The sequence below is a fragment of the Mus pahari genome, chromosome 4 (genome assembly GCF_900095145.1).
Source record: "Mus pahari chromosome 4, PAHARI_EIJ_v1.1, whole genome shotgun sequence".
Taxonomy (NCBI): domain Eukaryota; kingdom Metazoa; phylum Chordata; class Mammalia; order Rodentia; family Muridae; genus Mus; species Mus pahari.
In genome coordinates this window covers 103,420,435-103,436,846 of record NC_034593.1, presented here as the reverse complement: position 1 = coordinate 103,436,846, position 16,412 = coordinate 103,420,435, and positions in this window count along the sequence as shown.

Sequence of the window (16,412 nt, the reverse complement as noted above, 5' to 3'; positions counted from 1 at the left end):
TGTGTGTGTGTGTGTAAAATGTTCTCTATTCATATGAATTGATTTTCCACTGATGACAATGAATACATTTTACAAATTACTTTTTCCTACCTTTCAACCAACAAATATTTATGGCTACAAAAAAAGTAAAAAGAAACCAGTTACCAAGATAACAACAAAACCACAGAAAGGATCAGTAAAAATACCCACAAAATGCTCCAACATATAATAAGGACACATGCTCCACTATGTTCATAGTGGCCTTATTCATAATAGCCAGGAGCTGGAAAGAACCCAGATGCCCCTTAGCAGATGAATGGATACAGAAAATGTGATACATTTACACAGTGGAATATTAAACTCAGCTATTAAACAGAACTACTTCATGAAATTAGCATGCAAATGGATGGAACTAGAAAATATCATCCTGAGTGAGGTAACTCAGACACAAAAGAACACACACAGTATGCACTCACTGATAAGTGGATATTAGCCCAAAGGTTCGGGATACCCAAGATTCAATTCACAGACCATATGAAGCCCAAGAAGGAAGACCAAAGTGTAGAGGCTTCAGTGTTTCTTAGAAGGGGAAACAAAATACTCACAGGAGAAAATAGAGACAATGTCTGCAGCAGAGACTGAAGGAAAAGCCATCCAGAGACTGTCCCACCTGTGGATCCATTCCATGTACAGTCACCAAACCAGGACACTATTGTGGATGCCAAGAAGTGTTTGCTGACAGGAGCCTGATATGGCTGTCTCCTAGAGGCTCTGCCAGAGCCTGAAAAATATTGAGGCCTTTGGACTGAATGCAGGATCCCTGATGGAGAAGTTGGAGGCACTGAGGGATCTGAGGGGGTTTGCAGCCCCATGCGGGGAGCAACAGTGTCAGCTGGCCAGAACCCTCAGAACTCCTGGGGATTGGACTATAAGTCAAAGAGTAAGTGTGGAGGGACCTATGGCTCTGGCCACATTTGCGGCAGAGGATGGCCTTGTTGGACATCAGTGGAAGGAGTGGCCCTTGGGCCTGAGACTGTTCTATGTCCCAACGTAGGGAAATGCCAGGGCAGGAAGACAGGAGTGGGTGGGTGGGTGGGCAGCACCCACAGAGAGGCAGGGGACGGGGAATGGGATAGAGGGTTTCTGAAGGGGAGACCTGGGAAGGGGAAAGTATTTGAAATATAAATAAAGAAAATATCCAATAAAATAAAACACAAAAACAAACAATAAAAACAAAAAGAATTTTGTATAACTTATTTGACAGAGAACAATCTTTATGATTCATGGAATGTAAACATGTAAAATGGACACAACTGAATATATTAAAATTTCTAGAAAATTACAGTTAAAAGTTGAAGTGTTTTTTTTTAAATAAACCTTTGATAATTTTGGAGCATTTCTTATATTTATTACAGTTATGTTGTTAATAAGGAGTGACAAGTAATTTAAATGATCATGTTCTCATAAAGTATGGTGTACCACTCGGTCTGTATAGTCCCAAACAACAATCCATAGTTCTCCATACTAAGCATTTAAAGCTATTGAAAACGTACTCTTGGCTTCATCCTTCATCTTCTTTGTCAAGAAAATACTGTCAAATATTTTTATAGAATACTTGCTAACAGTGGTAACACAGCCTGTTTAGTTTTAATATTTTTCTCTTGTATCAGGTTAGAAAAGTTAGCTTTTAATAACATGTGCATGAGTTTGTGTGGATGTATGTACATATGTATGTGTGTATATGTGCATATGTTTACTTGATATATTGTTCACTTATTTTCTGTAATGGTTTTTATTTTTAATTGATTCAGTAGAGATAAAAGTCAGTGGTTTTATTACCAAGTTATTTAATGCTTTTGGTGGTAGAAATTTCATTAATAAATGTTATTATTGTAAACAAAATAGACTGTGAAATTTCTTTTCTTTCAAATATCCTGTACTCTAAGGACTAATTTTAAATTAACTTTAAATTAATCTAAAAACACTTAGCAATTCCTATGGACTAAACCACCAATCAAAGTGTACACACAGGCAGTTCTATGAGTCCCGCTATATATGTAGCAGAGGACTGCCTCATCTGGCAACAGTGGGAGGGGAAGCGATTGGTCCTGTGGAAGCTTGATGACCCAGAGAAGGTGAATGCTAGAGGGAAGCAGGCATGGGTGGGTGGGTATTAGAGCATCCTCTTTGAGGCAGGGGGGAGGGGGTGGGGTGGAGGCTATAGAAGGGGAGACCACTGGGAAGAAGGCTAACTTTTGAAATGTAAACAATTAAAATGATTAATAAATTAAAATGTAAGAACACTTATCAAAACTCTTAGTCTTTGATTCCAGAAAGCTCAATGCACTTACATGGTCTTTAGTTTTTATTTTTATTTGTCTTGTGACAGGGACTTGTGCTAGACCAGACTCGTTTTGAATTCTCTATGTAGCTGAGGATAACTGTGAACTTTTCATATTCCTTCTCCTATCCTCCATGAGATGGGATTACAGTGATGTACATGCACCTAGGAAGCACTCATTTTTTGTTACTCACAGAATAGTAAATTACAGGGAAAATGGAGGAGAGTTATTGATAAATTATTGGTACTTATGTAAACTATTCATTAAACAGTATTATCCTTTAATCCATAAACATTATTCTTTGAATTTTGTAACCTAAAACCATTTTAAAACTAAGGAAAATAACATATTTCTTAGCACATTATGAACAAAGTATGTATACTTAATTATTTAAGAAGAAAATAATGAACCTTATTTATGCTATAGATTGAATGTACAATGTGTGCCACAGGCTTACTGCTGTAAACTTAGTCCCTATCTGGCATTATTGCCTTGGAGAAATTTTAGAATATAAGAGGCAGAAACCAGAAATAAGCAAACATTTACAAATTGCAGTCCAGTCTAATTCCTTCTCAATCCTTCTAGGTCATTTCTATCTTTTTTTCCTGACTACCAATGGATGTATCCAACCATCGCATATTGCTGTTGCCACATCTTTGAGGGCTGTCATCAACCATGTCTTTTCTCCTAAGAGAGCTTATAAAAACTATGTACATTCTTTCTTTAAGTTGCTTCTTATCAGATACTTGGTTGTAATGACAAGAAAATTAATTAGTGTGACTTCTAAAATTCACCTCTCTGGGAATATTATTCCAGCTGTAAGAAGTGTTAATTCTTTGCAATGTAAATGTTACATTAACAATATGATCAATCAGTGGAGGAGTAGATTCCTCTTAGATATCTTACCTTGTAGTAATGGAGTGATAGCCCTATGTAATTGCCCCTTCTCAAGAAATTGATGATTATTTATCAGAAAATCCAAACTATTCATCTAAATATTTCCCCAAGTTTACATAATGATACTATTTAATATGATCATCATTTTCAGCTTTTATTTGTATTGAAATAGGATGTCTCCTTTATAATAATTGAGCTTCACCTTTTTAATTGTTTATGAGATCAAGTTAACATCAATGACTTTTGTGAGATGACAGAATATATGATTGTTGACAGCACTGATAACTCAGGCCTTTGTAGAGAGGACAAAGTTCTCCAAGCAGTAGATCTTTCCAGTTTTCTTTTGAAGTTTTTGACAGTGAATTATTTGTTGTCCTAAACCTTGTTATATTACAGTTTAAAAAATGACTGCAATGTAGATTTGGTGCAAAAAAAGAGATAAATATTGTTAAATTGAATAGTTTTTATAGTTTCTTCTATCAGTAAGTTTACATGTTATTATTGCAAATATCAAATCACATAATTGTGTATAATATAAATATAATTATATAATATCTAATTTATACAGCTGAAAATTCCATTCAAAAGCAACATAAATTAAAACAAGTAATCTATATTTTACATATGGAGGGTAGTACCACAAATTAATTTCATATTTTTAAAGAAAAACAAGTTTTTCTGACAAACTACTTAGAAATAAAACAAGAGGTATAATATGGAAGGGGCTGATTTTAGCTGAGACTGGTCCATGGGGCAGGCCAAGAATTAACTGTCCTGGAAAGACAAGACTGAAGTGGAGAGAATACAAAAGAAAAATGAGCTATACAGGAGTAGGCCAACTTCACCCTATAGTATGGAAGAGAAAACTGAATTGGGAGTCTGCAATCAGGAATCCAGTTCAGGTATTTCTTTTCTTTTCTTTTCTTTTCTTTTCTTTTCTTTTCTTTTCTTTTCTTTTCTTTTCTTTTCTTTTCTTTTCTTTTCTTTTTTCTTTTCTTTTCTTTTCTTTTCTTTTTTAAAATTAGGTATTTGTATTTTCTTTATATCGCCTTTCCTAGTTTTTGCTCTGAAAAATACCTAACCCATCCCCTCTTCTGCTTCTATGAGGGTATTCCCCCAACTACCCACTAACTCCTACTTCCCAGGCCTGGCATTCACCTATACTAGGGTATCGAGCCTTCACAGGATCAAAGGCCTCTCTTCCCATTGATGTATGACAAGGCCATCCTCTGCTACATATGCAGCTGGAGCCATGGGACTCTCCATGTGTACTCTTTGGTTGGTGGTTTAGTCCCTGGGAGCTCTGGTGGGTGTAGTTGATTGATATTGCTGTTCCTCCTACGGGGCTGCAAACCCCTTTGGCTCCTTCAGTCCTTTCTCTAACTCCTTTATTGGGGACCCCATGCTCAGTCCAATAGTTGGTTACAAGTATCTGCCTCTATATATATCAGGCTTTTACGCAGCCTCTCAGGAGACAGCTATATCAGGCTACTGTCAGTAAGTAATTGTTGGCATCCACAATAGTATCTGGATTTGGTAATTGTATATGGGATGGTTCCCCAGGTGGGCCAGTCTATGGATGGCCTTTCTTTCAGTCTTTACTACACACTTTGTCTCTGTATCTCCTCCTGTGGGTATTTTGCTCCTCATTCTAAGAAGGACTGAAGTATCTACACTTTGGTCTTCCTTCTTCTTGAACTTCATGTGGTCTGTGAATTAATTGTCTCTTGGATATTCTGAGCTTTTGGGCTAATATCTACTTATCAGTGATTGCATATCGTGTGTGTTCTTTTGTGATTGGGTTNCCTCACTCAGGATGATATTTTCTAGTTCAATCCATTTGCCTAAGAACTTCATGAATTCATCATTTTAATAGCTGAGTAGTACTCCATTGTGTAAATGTACCACATTTTCTGTATCCATTCATCTGTTGAGGGACATTTGTGTTCTTTCCAGCTTCTGGCTATTATAAGTAAGGCTGCTATGAACATAGTGGAACATATATCCTTGTTACATGTTGGAGAATCTTTTGGGTATAGGCACAGCAGTGGTATAGCTGGGTCCTCAGGTGATATTATGTCTTATTTTCTGAAGAACCACCAGACTGATTTCCAGAGTGCTTATATCAGCTTGCAATTCCACTACCAATGGAGGAGTGTTTCTTTCTCCATGTCCTTGCCAGAATCAGTGTATCTGGTTTTATGTGGTGGCCTTTGATCCACTTGGACTTGAGCTTTGTACAAGGAGATAAGAATGGATTGATTTACATTCTTCTACATGCTAATTGCCAGTTGAACCAGCACCATTTGTTGAAAATGTGCTCTTTTTTTCCACTGGATGGTTTTAGCTCCTTTGTCAAAGATCAAGTGACCATAGGTGCATGGGTTCATTTCTGGTTCTTCAGTTCCGTTCCATTGATCTACCTGCCTGCCTCTCTGTACCAATACCATGCAGTTTTTATCACTATTGTTCTGTAATACAGCTTGAGGTCAGGAATGGTGATTCCCACAGAAGTTCTTTTCTTGTTGAGAATAGTTTCACTATTCTGAGGTTTTTGTTATTCCAGATGAATTTGTAAATTGCTCTTTCTAAGTCTGTCCTATCAACTTCATAATAACATCCTGCAGATGTTTGTTGCTGAAAGGAATTTTTCTCCCAGCCATCTTCCCATTAGCAGTGTCCTTACAGGAGTCTCATTCTTTCCTGAGTGTATCCTTCTAAAATTCCCCTTGAAGAATCTTAAATAATTACATGTTTAAATTCTCTAAATTCTGGTGCCTGCTACTAGTCAGTAATGATTATGGAAGCCAATAGAAAACACTAGAACAACATATGAAGTAAGTTTAATGGAAGAAACACGAAGAAAGGACTGACAGTCCAAGAAGAGATGACGATTCTCAGAATCTAGCTTTCCTAGAATATCATCCAAGGCTAGAAGGTGGAGTTAAAAGTGTACTAGGAACTTTCCTATATCAAGTACTCAGGTTGTTCCAGAAAACCAAGTACATACTGCTTTATTAGTAATCTTGAAAAAAAGAAGAATGAGTCCGAGTAGCACAAGCTTGGAAGTCAGAATTACCGAACTTAAGTGAGCTGAAAGTCAATCCCTCTTCTAAATATATTGGGAAGACAATGTAATCAAAGACACAAGATTGTCACTCTTTGAAACCCGAAAGAAGAAGTAAATGAAGGAGGAGGAGGAAGAAAAGTAGGAGTAGTAATTGTTAGCACTTCTATGACTTTATCTGAATAAAAATCAGTGGTGTCATGAATTGGCAAGGTGTGATAATACTGGCAATGTAATAGAGGATCTATTTTAAACAAAAATTCGAGTAAAAGTTCTTCTTTTTTTGAGGGAGCTATTATATCAATTTCATGTCTGAGAATGTCACAAAATTTTCCATGCTAAAACCTAAGACAAAATATTCAACAAACAAATAAGCAACAACCACAACAGCAACAACAAAACAACCTCTCTGTTAAGGCAAGGACTTATTCACTAATTTAAAACAATTTCATATAATTACTCATAACTTGGTTCTCTCTTTGGGAAAATACCATTCCAAGCAATTCATTTTCTATAAGGAAAATACTATATTCCCAATTTCAACCCATCCTTTCTATTTCAAGTTAGGACACGATAGTCATGTAAGCCTTCTGATAATAATGCATGTAGAAATGATTTTGGAATTAGCAGACAAGACATATGACATTAAGGCCCTAATGAAAGAAATATGGAATATTCCAGGAAAGGGGATACACATGAACTGGGGTGTCCTCCATCTTAAAGTGGGGCTCTTTAAGATCAGAAAGTAAACAGTTGAGGGATGGAGACACCCACCCACCTCAAAATTTTTAACCCAGAATTGTTCCTGTCTAAAGGAAATACATGGACATAAAATGGAGCAGAGACTGACAGAAAAACTATCCAGAGACTGCCCCACCTTAAGATCCATCCCATCTGCAGATACCAAACCCTGGACACTAATGTTGATGCCAAGAAGCTCTTGCTAACAGGAGCCTGGTATGGCTGTCCTCTGAGAGGCTCTGTCAGCCTTTGACTAATAGTGATACAGATTCTCATAATCAACCATCTGACGGAGCCTGGGGACCCCAATCAGAGAGTTAGTGGGAGGTCTGAAGGAGTTGAAGGGGATTACAACCCCATAGGAAGAATAACAGTATCAACTAATCGGACCCCTCAGAACTCCCAGGGACAGAACCACCAACCAGAGTATTCATGGGCTGGTCTATGGCTCCATTTATATATGAAGCAGAGGAATGCCATTGGCATTAGTGGGAGGGGAGGTGCTTGATCCTGTGGGAGCTGGATTCTCCAGAGAAGAATGTTGGAGAATGATGGGGGGAGGGGACCACACACATAGAGGCAAAGAGGATGGGATGTGGGTTCCATGGAGGGGATACCAGAAAGTGGGACCACTTTTGAAATGTAAATAAATAAAATAGATAATGAGAAAAGAAAAAAAAAATCAAAAGTTCCTGAAAAACCTTGAAAGTGAGCAAACACACTAGAACGCCTCCCTCCCCAAAGTGGTTAGAAGAGTCCCAGATCATTTCAGATGCCCGGTCGAAGTAAAAACCAGCCTAATGATATGGAAATATCTCAAATCAAACAATCTAAAAGAGATACTCTGTAACCTGATGAATCAACTGTTCACTTTGTACTGAACCCAGGGGTTGCCTGCTTTCATGAGCTATTATTACCTGTGTGGGAGTGGCATTTTCTGCTGCTGTTGTATTTGTGTCTTTTCTAGTCTTGTAAGTAACTCCAAATAAAAACATCATTAGTTTGCTAACTTTGTGATGTTGTTTCTGTTTGTGATTTCCTCATCTAAAGTAAGTAGACATTTATTCTCATCATCTTAAGAACATTATACAAAACAGTGGATACTTCATTCCTCCCCCAAATAGGGAATAAAATACCCTTGAAAGAAGTTGCAGAAACAAAGTTTGGAGCTAAGATGAAAGGATGGACAACCCAGAGACTGCCCCACCCGGGCATCCATCCCATAATCAGCCACCAAACGCAGACTCTATTGCATATGCCAGCAAGAACTTGCTGAAAAGACACTGATATAGCTATCTCTTGTGAGGCTATGCCAGCACCTGGCAAATATAGAAGTCATCTGTAGGATAAAACAGAGACCCCAATGGAGGAGCTAGAGAAATTACCCAAGGAACTGAAGGGTCTGCAACCCTATAGGTGGAACAACTATATGAACCAATCAGTATCCCCAGAGCTCATGTCTCTAGCTGCATATATAGCAGAAGATGGCCTAGTCAGCCATTGTTGGGAAGAGAGGCCCCTTGGTCTTGCAAACTTTATATGCCCCATACAGGGGAACACCAGGGCCAAGAAGTGGGAGTGACTGGGCAAGGGAGCAGAGTGGGGGGAGGGTATAGGGGTCATTCAGGATAGCATTTGAAATGTAAATGAAGAAAATATCTAATAAAATAATTTTAAAAAGAAAACATAAAGATATAATAAGCATATAAAAATAAATTAGTAGAAATAATGACTTTCTATAATAGATCTTTAGAAATTTGTGATGATTACAAATTACATTTTGTTCTTAAAGCCAATAAGTTAGTCAAAATGAAATGCAAGAGAGAGTAACTTGTGCTTTGTAGTTTATGTCAACTTAACACAAGTTCAAGTCACTTGGAGTAAATAGAACATCTCAATTGGGAATATACCCATATCAGCTTAGCCTCTGGGTAAGCCTATGGAGCATCTTCAAGGTCGGTTATTACTGTAGGAGGAACAAGCTCTCTGTAAGTAGTGTCATCCTTGGGCTGATGGTCCTTGGTACTACAAGAAAACATGGTGAGCAAGTCAAGAGGAGGAAAGTATTAAGCAGCACCACTCTATCCATTGGGCCCTGACCTGTGTGAATTTCTGTCTTGACTATTCTCAGTGATATACTAGAATGTGAAAGTATGAAATAAACCCTTTATTCCTCACATTGCTTTTAGTCATGATGTTTTTTACAGAAATAAAAATTGTAACTAAAGTACTTTGTAGTTAAAATACTAACATGAGAAGAAAAAAGAGAAACTAGGAACACAACATTTAAAATGGTGATGACTGAGAATATTACAAAATTAAAGGCTGCCGTAGTATCAAAACAAATATGAAATGATTATCACATGCTTACACTGCAAAAAAAAAAAACCTTTATAATTCAGTCTGACTTGATAAGGGGGTTAATTACAAAGCAGAAGAGTTAATATCATCGTGGTCAGGAAGCAAAGGAAAGAGGATATAAGAAGAGAACCATGGCAAGACATAGCTATCAATACACCTCCAGCGACCTCCTAATAGGCACTCTGTCTTACCTTTCACCATGGCCAACAATGCTAGAATATTTGGAATATTTCAGAAAAAAAAAATCTATTATGTCAGAGCCTTCACAATCTTTATCTCTGTTATATGGTGGCACAGGCACACTTGCAGGTTCGCTAATCTGCCATATATATATATATATATATATATATATATATATATATATATATATAATACAAACAAGCTTATGATAAAAATAAACTTCCGTAGTTGCTCTGTATATTATGTTCACATAATGAATGCATACATGAACACACAATGTTTAAAATTTAAAAGCATAGTGTCTTAGTGTGTTATTGCTGTAAGGAAACACCATGACCAAGGCAATGCTAATAAAAGGAAGCATTGAACTGGAGACTTGCTTACAGTTTCAGAGAGTTAGTCTTTTACCATTCTGGTGGGAGTAGACACACATGGTCGTGGAACAGAGGCATAGGACTTTGTATTCTGATCTCTAGATGGCAGCCCCAGAGAGAGACATACTCAGAAAGACCCTGGACTGCAAAGGGCTTGTGAAGTAACAAAGCTTACCACTGCCAGTAACCCTCTGTTCTGACAAGGTCACACCTACTGTCACAAAGCAACACCTCCTTCTTGATCTTTTCCAAACATTACCACTCCCTGATGACTGAACATTAAAAAATATGATCTTATGGGAGGCCCATTCTTATTCAAATCACAACATATTCCCACCATCATCATGAATTGAATACTGATATCGTTAGTTCAGAGGGAATAAACATTTATGGGAAGTTTAAGGGGACTAAATGTTTGGTTTGCAATTTCTTTTCAAGCCAACTCCTTTTACCACCATAACAAATAACATGTAGAAAGAACCATTTAGGTTAATTTCTAAGCAGACAGACAGGAAAAGCTTTTGAGATTTCTTGTTGGACAAGTCTCATCTGGTGCTTATAACATTTGCATGGATTCTGAACATTTTATGAGGCTCAGCACCTGCCAATTAGTACTGCAAATTCTAGGGATAAATTCTGCATGTGCCACCAGGGATAGGCTTTCAATTTGTATAGCCACATTTACCAGTCAAACGACTTCTTTCCAAATAAGAAGGGAAATATTATCTGAGTCAAGGATTTTACTTACATGAAGCCTCCAAGTCTACCTCACTGACAAAAGAAGATATCCATCCTTCTAAACAAAAGGCAAATTATAATTTGTGCCCAAAAGAAACACAAAAGAAGCCATCAAGCATCATAAATAGATCATGATGCATATAATCATCTGAACTAGGATATTTTTGAGAGAGAAAGTGTTATCATTAATTAGTACTCCAGGAATTAGAATATAAAATTGTGCTTGCTGGACATCTTAATGTTAAAGTTTATTAGGGTAGATTGCAATAATTAAGTACCAAGAGCAACTACATTAAAAACATAGAATTCATCAAGTATTTGAAGACTCTTTAGTTATCACTGTTTTGAATAAACTTAAATTATCAAGAATCATAGATATGCTTACAGTGAGAAATTGTTTACTTTTTTCATGCATGCACCCTAGTTGTATTGTGTCTCTACGCTCTATTTGGTCACACCTTGTTTCCTTAGTTATTTTTCCCATTTTTCAGTCTATATAATCAGATGAAAATTTAGCTCATATTTTTAGAGGGCAGTCATTTGAAATAACAGGGAAAAAACACATATTCACTAATATTATTTCTATATTCAGTGCCTTGATTTATGGTATTTCATTGACAGCAACTTCAGCCAAAATATTTTCCTTGGCATTATTTCAAACAAATAAATAAGAAAAGGAAAAATAGGAATCTGCATTCAGCTAATCAAATCTCACCCTTCTTACATAATCCCACTGGTTCATTTAGAACATACTGACAATAAGGGCATCATTACAGAAAAAAAAAAAAAAAAAAAAAAAAAAAAAAAAAAAAAAACCTTGCATTATCCTGTCTTACTCAATTTAAGTACTGAGAACTTCTGTTATTTATACTCTTGGCTTTCAGTTTAGCATAGAGTCGAATAAGCATCATGACTTTAATTTGAATAAATTCTTGGTAATGGTATTTAAAAATCAAATATTCACCACAATATCCTGTACAAATTAGACTTCATACTATAAATAATATAAGAAAATATGAATATGTTTTATTCATAATGGAATTTATGCAAGAAATATGCTATAGAATAAACTTGTACAGTCTGGTTATCTGAATGTAATACTCACTGGCTATAGAGTAGGAAGTACAACCTCATTCAGATGTGTGGGGATAGATTATACTTTATTCTACATCCTTGACTTGAACTGTATAAGAAACTTTATGACCATATTTTTTGAGAAGTTTGAACATTTTTTTTTGCTTTTAATGCTATTTGAAATAGTATGCCTTTGCTATATTTGTCTTCCTAAAAATGCAGCATATATGAATACACACAAACACACAGATGCACACACAGACATTCTTGTAAGATTTGTAATAGAGTTTAGTTAAAGCACCTGCCATAAATTATGACTAAAGTAGGAATGCTAAAAATATCATTTTAAATTAGAGTTTATGTATATACACATCAAAACTATGAGCTGAAAATGTAAAATAGTCAATCAATAAGTTGTGTTTAAAGCTCTTTGTATGATAATTTACAGTGTACTTACCTCCATATAATGGAATTTAGAAAAGCCAAACTGGATTTGATTTTCTGACAACCTTTTAGCCCACATACATTTGCCATTGTCATTGTGCATTGGATAATTTTATGTTTCCTTTCATTTTAGGGACCCTTATCTGATAGTTTGATGTGGGGTTATCCTACGATAGTATTTTGCCAACATTTCATCCTATACTCAGTGACCATTTCATGAGACAATTCTCTTTTCACTGTTTAAATCTTAGCATATATGAAATGAGAAATAAATAAATAGAGATCAATAATTTTCTCTCAGGGCTGAAGATATTCATGCTTCTAATTTCCTCAAATTCCCTTAGATATTCTTCTCAATCTCCTTATATACTTCCTCCTCATTCCTTTTTAAAAATTATTTTAATACAATGCAATAATATTCTTTCTCCTACCACACTACTCCCAGATCATCCCCATCTCACCATCCAACCAACTTCATCCACACACACAATTTCCCTCTTCCTCTGTACAAAAATAAAGAAAATATAAGACAAATAAAGGAAAAATAAAAACAAAGCAAAGAACCATCCTGAACCAATAAACTATTTGCCATTTAATCTTGTCAGGAAATAGAAAATCAGGTTTGTTTTTTTTCCAATGGAGTATCCCTGGACGTTTTCAATCACACTCCAGACTAGGTTGGTGCCATAGAGTTAGAACACAAAACAGACACGATGGTTGATTGGTTGGTTGGCTTGCTTGCTTGCATGCATATTTGTTTGTTTGTTTTTTATGTTGTGGTATGTTTATTTTTGCAGAGTTTTTGTTTTGCTATGTTTTGTTTGGTATCTATTATCTACGTGAACTTTTTGCATCCTCATTCTTTACACCTTTATATAGAAATATCTCCTGAGCCCTATCTTTTAATAACTGCACTCAGCATTCCTTTCCTTGAACCATACCTAGCTCAGGATATAACAAACAAAATCCTCTATCCTATGACTTCAACCTTAATCTCTCCAAATTATACCTCCCGAACTGCTGTATTCATTGTCAATCTCACTACTCATAAGAATATCTTTTTTAAAAGTTCATTTATTGCCAACTCATTTCTCTAGTTATTTACTGTCTACTAAACTAGTATTTTTTATAAACCTTAATTAGCAGAATTTCCATTCCTGTATAAACTCAAGAAACTTATGAAATCAATAATTTAGTTAGTAAATTAAAATACAGATATAGATACTGCCAATCATATGGTATGGTGAGGCGGTAGAGTTGATGACTTCTTCCATATTCCTGTCCTCCAGAATGTAATTTAATGAAGCATATCTGAGATATTACCATTTTCTTCTCTATACACCTATTATCTGGTAATAATCTCACAATAGACCATAATCTATAATCATTAAGCACGCGATCTATCTGGTTTCTATATTGCATTGTTTGACCATAAAATATCCAACCCAGCAGTAGAGGATTCTGTTAAAAAAGGAAATCCAACTCTATTGCGCTGCCTTATTACTTTGATGGCTATATGTTAAAATTAATCATAGATGACAGCGCATCTTCTCAGCAGATGTTACTAGTAAATAATCTAAAACTGTTGTAATCAATAATCTGGAGTAAACTAACTCTTTTCAGCTACACCTGGGTAGGGCATGCAAGCCTATTCCGAGAATAATTTTGTGGTTTTGAAGACACTATAGACAAAACCCTGTTATTTTGTTTAATGTGAGTTTTGTTACAAGCACCCAGAATTCTCAATACAGAATTCTGTTATTGGACGGTATTTTAACAGAAGCTCTTGATAATTTATTTTCAATTTTTTTTCAGAAAAAATAAGTCTTGGGAATTCTAAAGCCTGACAGAATCAAGATCTGGTTCAGTAGGTAAGTGGTTTTATTGGTAGTGAATACTTAGAATACACACCTACATATTAACAAACAAAATAATCACTCTGGAATTTAATGAATACGAGTCAAGGAAGCAAAGAAGAAGAAAACAAAAGATGTAGAAATCAACTATTTGAAGAGTATTATTTATAAAGCATTCTTGGGGTTACTAAAAATTTACCTTTCCTTATTTAATTTTTTTTTTACTTATTTACTTTATATCACACTCATTGCTCCCCTCCTGGCTAACCATTCTCAGAGTCCTTCTCCTATCCCTACCCCTTCTCCTCTGAGTGGGTGAGGTGCCACTGTGTATCATTCCACCCAACCCTGGCACCTCATGCTTCTTTGAGAACTAGAGGCTTCCTTTTTCTTTGAGGCCAGACAAGGCAGCCGAGATAATAGAACATATTTCATATACAGGCAACAGCTTTGAGGATAGCCCCCATTCCAGTTGTTCAGGACCCATAGGAAGTCAAGCTGCACGTCTGTTACATTTGTGCACGGAGGCCTAGTTCCAGCCTTTATATGTTCTTTGATTGATGGTTCAGACTTGAGAGCTCAAAGGGTCCAGATGAGTTGACTCTGTTGGTCTTCCTATGGAATTCCCATCCCCTTTGGGACCATAAATTCTTCCTCCTATTTTTCCATAAGAGTCCCCAAGCTCTATCCATCGTTTAGATGTGTCTGTCAGTATCTGACTGAGTCATGTGCTGGGTGCAGACTCTCAGAGGACAACATGCTCCTGTCTGTAAACATAATAGAATATCTTTAATAGAGTCAGGAATTGGTGCTTGACATGGGTCTCATGATGGTCTGGTTATTGGGTGGCCATTCACTCAGTCTCTGCTCCCTTTACTCTTCCTGAATTTCTTGTAAATAAGATAAATTTTGGATTGAAAGTTTTGTGGGTGGGTTGATGTCTCTATCACTCCACTGGGGTTCCTATCTGGTTACAGGAGGTAGCCTCTTCATGTTCCACATCCCCAATGTAGAGAATCACAGCTAAAATCACTGCCATTGTTTATCTCTTATCACAGGCCTCTGTCTCATCCTGGAGATATTTTTATTCAACTAGAGTGAAAGCAAGAAGAGAGGAAAACAAACCTTGTATTGCTATTCAACTGTAAGAGCTTCTCAGTGGCAGGCTTTGTGTGGAGTTACAGTCAACTTCATAGATAAAATGAAACCTTGGAAAAGAATTCTTTCATAAGTCAGTGTGCATGAGGAAATTTTACTAAATTTTAATCATTGTCTACTAGTATAATTTTCTATATAACAAAGTATTTAACATGCCTTACCCCCAATAAATATCTAATATGGCATTTCAAATGGACACAACTCAAAATTTTTATATTGAATACATTAATATAACTTTGTCTATTACAATCTATATAAAAATTGGCTTCTTCTCCAGTACAGTTCTCATGTCCAGGCACTGATGGGAAATACAAAACAAATTCGTGTTGTTGTGGTTTTGTGGCTTTTTGTTTCATCTTACTTTGTTTTGTCATTTGGTCTTTGTTTTATGTGTTTTTTTATGGTTTTAAAAGAGAGAGAGAAAGAATAATGAGTTGGGTATGCAAAGGCTAGAGGAGATTAAAGGGGAATCAGGAAAAGAGAAAAACATGATCAAAGATCATTCTATATTTTAAAAAAATGTAAATGAAAAACCAGAGGAAAAAAATTGACCGAAGCAGATGAAAACAAGACTTTAGGGATGTTGCATTTACTTATATATGAGAATGCACATACGATTTTCTTTATTTTCATTTGATATAGTGGGTACTGATTGACAGATATAAAGTTATAATTAATATAAGCAAATAAGTTTTCAGTAAATAATGAAATAATTTCATTTGCATTCTAGTATAGTAACAAAATCATCATCTTCACATGTGGAAAATTAAAAACAACTATAATACATAAGCAAGACATAGAACAGCAAGATTTGAAAAAGGTTTTCTCTAAAGGGCCAGAGAGAAAATATTTTCAATGTGCTGTCCATGAAATTACCATTCAAGTGCTAAAATCTGGTCATTGTCTCTAAATAACTCACAGACTACTTAAAATAGAAAGAGAAATCCACACTTTACAGATACCTTGGGTACAGAAAACCAGGTTTTTCTTAAGATGGTAGAAACAATTAACCAAGAGACTTCTCTTGTAGGAAACAAATGCAAGATTTTTTGAATTTTAGCATGTTCTAATCCTTAGGAGTGTTAAAAAGAAATCCAAACTGGAACACTGTGGTTTTTATGTTAGTATATTCAAGAGAAGTGTCCAAGGAATCCTGGGTGTACAGGATGTGTGTGTGTGTGTGTGTGTGTGTGTGTGTGTG